An 8,262-nucleotide genomic window follows, 5' to 3' on the forward strand; every position below is an offset into this window, starting at 1 on the left:
AAGATTAAATGAGGTCCTAAGGGTAGAGCCCAAGTGCTACAGGACCGGTGGTGTCCTTAAGAGGAGGAGACACCAGGGGTCTCTCTCTGCACAAGCACAGAGGAAAGGCCATGTGAGCACACAGCAAGAAGGCAGCAGTCTACAGGCCAGGAAGAGAGGCCTCACCAGGAACAAACCCCCATGGCACCTTGATCTTGGACTTCTAGCCTCCAGAACTGTGAGAAAATAACTGTCTGTTGTTTAAGCCCACTAGTCAGTGGTGGTCTGTTAATGGCAGCCCAAGCTAAGACACACTCCAATCCGTTTTCCTTCTCCTTTGCCAGGACCCTTCTACCCTGCATCCCTGACTGACATTGTTTGAGTGCTTTAGGGCTCTGTCCTGGACCGCCTTCTTTCCTATCCATAATCTCACACAGTCCCAGGACTTTAAATACCATCTGTACACTGATGACTCCCAAGTCTTTGTCCTTTGACCTGACTCCTTCCCCAAGCCCAAAGCGCCTGCCTGATCTCTCCATTTGGACGTCTAATACCAGTACTCTTCAACTTTTAGCACTGTGGCACAGCTAGTAAATGGTAACATTCATTCAGCATATTTCCATAAATAGACGAGGATTTACAGTTTACAGCTAAAGGCAGTCAGCCCTGGCTGGGGTGGGCGTGGAGGCGATGGGAGTGAGTTCTGGCTGCCCTGGACTCTACCCAGCTGCCCCAAGGGCTGAGAGGACCCAGACCCCAGGCACACCTGTGAACCTATTCCCAGGACTCTGACGGGCTGGGGTACACTGGCGGAGAAGAGGCATTCTCAAGGATAGTCTGTGTCGTTCTTCACGTCCTGACATGGTGCTACTGTTCTTGCAGTTGTCCAGTTGGAGTCACCTTGATTCCTTTTTCTCTCTACCCTGCGTCCAGTCCAAGTCAATGCTGTTGGCTACACCTTCATAATATATCCAAGTGCAATCACTTTTCCCCACTTCAAATGCCAATCTGGTCCAAGCCCATAACATCTCTCACCGAAACTGTTCCAGTATCCTCCCTATTTTACTCCTTTCTACCTCCAGGCTTTTCTCCACACACCTGCAAGTGGTCCTGTGAAACTCTAAGTCAGAGCAGGTCAGTCCTGTGCTCAGAATCCTCCAGTGGTATCACATCTCATTCAGATAATAGGCAAAGTCCTCACCACAGCCTGAATGGCCCTGCACTGCGGCTCTGAGCCCGGGGCCCGTCTGCTCCCCCTTGGAGCTCCCTGGGCTCTGGCCCTACTGCCTGGCCACCATTCTCATACTTGCCAGACACTGTGTTACTGAAACCTCTCATATTTCTTGGACAGGAATAAGAGTCTCCTCATTTCTAGTCCTGCATTTTTTCCATTTCATCATGCTGTGTAAAACATTTGTGAACGTCCATAGCCATTATAAGGAAAGTGACTCCATAATTTACTGTCCAAAATGGGAGACTTTTGAGAGTGCAGTTGGGTGCTGTCAGTAATTACACCAGAACAACAGCTGTAAACTGGGACTGTCTTGGACAGACTGGTATACATGGTCACCTGTATGATCAGGCCACCCAAGATGACTGTTCTCTTACTCTCTGCACATCCCCTGCTCGACCAGTCCCTGCCTCACCTACACCCTACTCACCTGACTGACCTTTCCTCTCAGTTGTAGCGCCTGTGATATAATCAGTAAATGCCTATGTACCTGCTCCTGGCGCCAGCTAGTGATTTTTGAAATCTTTGAATCCAAACTATCTCCACTATGATAATTTATCAAAGGGGCGGCGAGAGGCGGCCCCTCTGCTGGTTTCCCATGCAACTGATGAGCCAACCCGATGTCAGTTCTCCCCATAACTGGTAACCGCCCTCTTCCCCAGGTAGCAAGGACTGCTGCCATGTCCTTCCCGCTGTCTGCCACACACGGTGGGGTGTCACTCCAGGACCCCGCTTCAGACACGTAAGATCCCCCGTCCATTCAACTCCTCATGTCTCTGTCGCTGACTCCGGGCTCTCTCGTTGGTCTTGAGGCTGGGCGGGCACAGGGCTTGCAAGCCTTCAGGACGCAGCTGAACTTCGCCCCAGCTATAAGGACAAAAATTCTGACATGTCCCCCACCCTTCCTGCCCAGAATAGAAGAGGACTGTGGTGAAATCCCTTCCTGTGTTAAGTCTCAGGGACTCGGGGTAGAGGGAAATAAATAAAACATAATTAAGGTTAAACCCCAAATGAAAAGCTTCATAGTTGAGTGAAAATGTCATGCTAAGTACTAGTTCACATGGAGGCTTATCACCCACCAGGAAAGGCTGTGTTGCTTCTTCCAGTCTTTAGATGGTGTGATGGGCGTGAGCTGGTGGGGAGAACTGAACTCAGACCCCAAGGCCTGGGCTCAGTACTGGCTCTGCCTCGGACTTCGCATGTGAGCTCGGGCAGGTCCCCCTGCCACACCCCAACCTCAAATTCCTCAGCTGAAAAGGAAGGATTGGCCATGCTGGGAGCACGCACACAGGTGCTTTTTCTTAGGAGACAGTCCTGTAGACAGCACCAAAAATCAGTTCCCCTCTGTCTAGTTGCCTAGGGCTTCTGTAACATATACCACAGAGCACATGGCTTAAGCAAAAGAAGTTTATTGTCTCCCAGTTCTGGAGGCCAGCAGTCTGAAGTCCAGGTGTCTGTGGGGCATGCCTGCCTCCTCTGAAGCTTCTAGGGGAGGATCCTTCCTTCCTCTTCCAGCTGCTGGGGGGCCCAGGTGTTTCTTGCCTTTGGCAGCGTCTCTGCAGTCTCTGCCTCCTTCACATGGCCGTCTGTCTGCCTCTATCTGTGTCTAGATTTTCTTCTCTAAGGATGCCAGTCGTGTTGGATTAGTCATAGTTATGTGGGACACTCTAATCCACCATGACCTCAGCTTAACCTAGTTACATCAGCAAAGACCCTATTTCCAAGTAAATTCACATTTGTAGGTACCAAGGATTAGGACTTCTTTGGAGGGAGCACAGTTCAATCAGTTGTGTCTTCCATGAGAGCTAGGGCACCTACACCTTTTGGGCTGGCTGTATTTCCTCTGTGGTCCTAAGGATGGGAAACCGTGTGGGTGAGAAGTAGCAATGTTTGTCTTTCTCACTCTTGTTGGCTACATTTTGGAGATGACAGGAATGTGGGTTTCTTGAGCTAGGAATGACAGTCTGCACTGAGCTCTAGAAATATCCCGGTCCTTCCCTTGGCCTGTGAGAAATTGCAGTAATGCCACCATCTAAGCCCCCATGATTGTAGAAAGCAAGCCATTGGACAGAACCTGGGGATTCCAGGCAGGGAGGTCGTTCCTGGTTCACAGAGCAGCTGGTGATCACGCGTGCCTTCACAGGGGCCCAGCTGCCCTGTGAGCCAGGCCTCCCCTGGCGAGTGTTTCCTTTGCTACGAGCTATTTCTGTCACCTGCTCCCTGGGCCTTTGCTGCAGACCCTTGGGCACTGCAGGACGTTTGGGGAATGCCCTTCCCTTTTTGAGAAAGTGTCTGTAGACCTTTTTCTGAGCCTTTAGATTCTGCCCTGGGCTGGATGTGCCCAGTAGTTCAGGGACTGGTACCTGTCCATTATGGGGTGTGAGGGTGAGGGAACACTCTCAGCTTTAAACTCTCAGTTACTGAGAAAAGTACCAGGGTGTTAGCACGGCTATCTGTGTGCACGTATCAGCTGATCCCTTTCTCAGTGAAGCTGTTGACATGGCCTTTGCGTGGCCGAGAAGCGTCAGCAGCGGTTCCTCTTAATTTTACGTTAGAGATGCTTTGAGCAGCGGCAGAAAAGGGACAGGGGTGGTATTTGATATTTATTTGTCAAGTCCTGCAGCCCATCTCATGGAATTTCTTAACAGTTATCCCTAAGGCATCAGTTTTATTACCTGAGAGAACCACAGAGTAGAACCCAGAAGAAATATTTTCTGTTTGCAGTGGGTAGATTGGTTTTGCTCTCACATGTTTTCATTACCAAACTAAGCACTTTGCACTAGAGTGATACTTTATGTCTTTTTAAAAAAATATCATTAATTAATTTATTTATTTTTGGCTGCGTTGGGTCTTCATTGCTGTGCAGGCTTTCTCTAGTTGCGGTGACCAGGTCATTGCGGTGTGTGGGCTTCTCATCGCGGTGGCTTCTCTTGTTGTGGAGCTTGGGCTCTAGGCACGTGGGCTGCAGTAGTTGTGGCTCGCAGGCTCAGTAGTTGTGGCGCACGGGCTTAGTTGTTCCGCAGCATGTGGGATCTTCCCGGACCAGGGCTCGAACCCGTGTCCCCTGCATCGGCAGGCGGATCCTTAACCACTGTGCCACCAGGGAAGTCCTTTATGTCTTTTTACCTGTCTGTCTTCCCAAGCACTTGGGTGTGTAGCACAGCGCAGGGGTGAGAGCACGGGCTTTGGGGCTGGGCTGCCTGAGTGTGGCAGCTCTGCCACTCATTGGTCCGGGGACTTCGGGTGAGTTTTGTCCCCCATATGCCACAGTCTCCTCATCTATAAAGTGGGATAAACCTCATAGCTTTAATGCATGTAAAGCTTCTAGAACAATCTCTGGCATGTAGTAAGCGCTCAATAACTGGGTAGCTGTTGTTGTTATCTCCTTTGAGTCACTCAGCGGCCTTGGTGGGGCAGAGTTTATTCCCATTTGACAGGGGAGAAAAGATCCCATCATGGACAGTAAAGCTGGTCTCTTGGCCCTTCATCCTGTGCTTGTTCTGTGACCCCACACTTCCCTCCTTGTGTTGCCCCAGAGAGAAAGGGGAAGAGAAAAGGGCAAGCAGAAACCAGGGAAGGAGAGGAGAAGTAAATCCATCAGCAAGACGCCTCCCACTGGAACTAAGATAAACCCAAACTCCCTGACAGGACCAGATGAGGCCTGTCTCCCCACTCTCCCCTGTACATTCCAGCTGCCGCAGACCTCTCCCACCCCTCAGGCATACCAACCTTGGAGCTTAATCCTACTCAGGCACCACGTCTAAGTCTAAGCATTAGGTCCTGAGAAAGCTATTCTGGCCTCTGTATTAGTTAGGATATGGGTTCCACTGCTCTAACAGAAATCCAAATAGCAATGGCTGAAACAGGATAGAACTCTCCTTTTCTCTGATGTAAAAGCCCTGGCTGACTGGTGCCTCTGCCATACAAAGGGGTCCTGCTCCTTCCATCACCCCCAGGGCGTTACCCTCCCCTGCAGTAGAAGGGGCTGACCACCTGGCCCGCATTCCCGCCAGCCGGGAGGCAGGAAGGGGAGGGCAGGGGCGCAGCACTTCCTGCTAAGGCAGGACCTGGAAGTGTGCACGTCCCTTCGACGTCCATCCTGTCGGCCAGAACCTAGTCACCTGGCCACATCCCGCTACATGTTTTTATCTTGGGCAGCCATGTGCACCGTTATTATGAGGGGCTCCATTCATATGAGGGAGAAGGGAAGAGTTGATTTTTCGGGGGCAAGTGGCAATCCCTGCCACCCCTCCTAGTCCAAATAAGACTTGCCAGTTATGTTACCACAGCATCCTGACTTTTCTTTCATAATGCTCATTGCACTATGACTCTGTCACTATTTTTACTTATTTGTAGTGTATCTGTTTTACCCTCCCATTAATACGAGAGCAGGAATCATATTATATACCCAGTGCCTGGTTGACAGTAACTGTCGACGAATATTAGTTGACTTCCTGATAGGACTACACAGCACAAACCAAGCGTTTAGGTGGGACTCAAAGAAGGAAGACATTTATTTTCATCCTGGTCCCAACCATTTCAAACCAGGCTGTGGACAGATGGTCTCACATGGAATGACGTCGGTACCTCCTGTTAGCTCTGCCTTCAGTGTGAATCCACGGTCCAGCCGCTTAACTTCCCTGCTCCTGAGACCACCTGCACGCCTAGTCTGTGGTGGCTAGCCTTGCCCCAAAGCCTGAGGTCTCTCTGAAGTGTAAATCCCAGCACTGTCACTCCTGCTTCAACCTTCCAGTGGATTCACATTTCTCATGGAACCAGAGCCTCCCTTATCCTTTGCTCTTGAGCCACGCCTACCCTTCTCCCCTGGGGACACCCCGAGCCCCTTTCTGACATTTGAACATTTCTGCCCCTGCTGTTACCATTCAGATCTCAACTCAGATTCTCCTGCTCAGAGAGGTCGCCCTGGAGAGGTAAACCCACACCCCAGTCACCTCACAGCCTGGAGTGCTTGCACTTGTCCACGCCTCCAACAAATAATGCAGACCGCACCTCCCTGAGGGAGGTCCCAGGCGTCACTGCCTGAGACCACTATAGGAACACTTGTGTGAGAGATTGGCTCCTGGTATCTGAAAGTAGTACTAACAGATGCTTTGGAAACTTGGGGATGTGTATCCTGGAGCCTAGAACCAAGGCGGGGGGAATAGGATAAGGCTGAGTAGGGATCTGTGGTCGCAGGATGCCTGCTTCACAGCATTACGCTCCCACTTTTTAATCCCCACAATAGTTGCTTGCTTTGCACGCCACAGAAAGATTTATGCAGAAAATGCCAAGTTCTACCTGCCACTTAGTGACATGCCAGACTCCTGGAGCCCCGAGATTGGAAGGTGTATCAGTCAGGGTTCCACAGAGAAACAGAGCAGTAGGGGATATATGTCAGGAGACTTAGTGCAAGGAATCGCCTTGTGCAGCCGTGAGGGCTGGCGAGGCAGGGCTGAAATCCACTGTGCAAGCTGATGGGAAGGGCAGGCCGGGCTAGGACACGAGCTGCAGCTGTGGCCACAGGCGAAATTTCTTCTTCCTCAAGGAAACCTCAGTTCTGCTCTTTAGGCCTTTCTTTTGACTGAACCAGGCCCTCCCTGATTACCAAGGATCATCCCTTTTACTAAAAGCCAGCGTGCACGGGGTCTCAGGAGCGAAAAAGTAAAGAAGTGGCTGGACCGTGGATTCATGTTGAAGGCAGAGTTAACAGGATGTACCGACGTAATTCCACGTGAGACCATCTGTCCACAGCCTTGTTTGAAATGGTTGGGACCAGAACGAAAATAAATGTCTTCCTTCTTTGAGTCCCACCTAAACGCTTGGTTTGTTCTGTGTGATCCTTTCAGTAAGCCAACTTGATCACATCTCTAAAGTACCTGCCCAGCAGCACCTAGGTTAGCGTTTGTGAATAAATGGGGAAAATATCCTCGCCAGGCTGACACCTAACAGTGACCATCACTGAAAGGGAGATTCCTGATTTCTGTGGGAGACACATTCTGAATAACTTCAGGAAACGATAGAAACGATGCTACTGCCCATTTCCCCAAATGCCCCGTCTCTCTAGCTAACAGCTCAACAGCAGCGTTAATTGAACTTGATTTCATAATTATTGTTAGTTCACCCCGGTTTGGTTGCTGAGATACAAAGCAATTCATTTGGAGACAATTTTCCTAAGGTGTCCCACAGATATCATAATGTTCCAGAAGTATGTTCAGTAATAATTTATAAGTAATGGCTCCCAGAGTTAACACATTTCTGCTCCAAGCAATATACTTTCTTTGACTACTGTCAACCACTGTATAATATTTATTAAGTCACTAACTGCTAGTCTAATGCTACTTGTGCATTTCCAGCAGAGTTTATCTTGCAGGTCTTCGACAGTATTTGATTTGAGGCTTTTGGGATGGTTATAATGTGCTTTTACCCTCTTGACACAGAAGGAATTTAATATTTATTGTAAAAAATTGGGGGGTAAAACAGAAAGAGGTAGAGAAGAAAATAATCACCCTAACCTACCACCAAAGAATATTCTTTCATATATGTGTATATATAAAATCTGTAAATGGTACCTTAATGCAATTCTGAATCCTGTTCTTTTAAACTTAACATTATTTTGTGATTAAATAATCCATATAATTAAGTTGTTTATGAATATTTTAATGATTTCTTATAACTGTACCATGATTTATTTAACCATTCTCTCATTGTTAGATGTTTACATTGTTTCCAGTTATTTGCAATTGTAAAGAATACCAAGATACAGACTTGCAACTAGTAGTTAAATAAGTTCTGGGTAGGGGGCGGGGGGAATCTAATGCACAGCATAGTGATTATAGTCAACAATACTGTATTATAAACTTCAAAGGTGCTAAGAGACTAGATATTAATTGTTCACACCACAAAAAAGAAATAATTATGTGAGGTGATAGAGGTGTTAGCTAATGCTACAGGGGTAATCACATTGCAACATACAAATGTATTAAATCACATTGTACACCTTAAACTTACACAATGTTATATGTCAATTAAAAAAAAAAGAAGACCAGGATGAA

This window comes from Phocoena phocoena, chromosome 16 (assembly GCF_963924675.1).
Source record: "Phocoena phocoena chromosome 16, mPhoPho1.1, whole genome shotgun sequence".
NCBI lineage: Eukaryota > Metazoa > Chordata > Mammalia > Artiodactyla > Phocoenidae > Phocoena > Phocoena phocoena.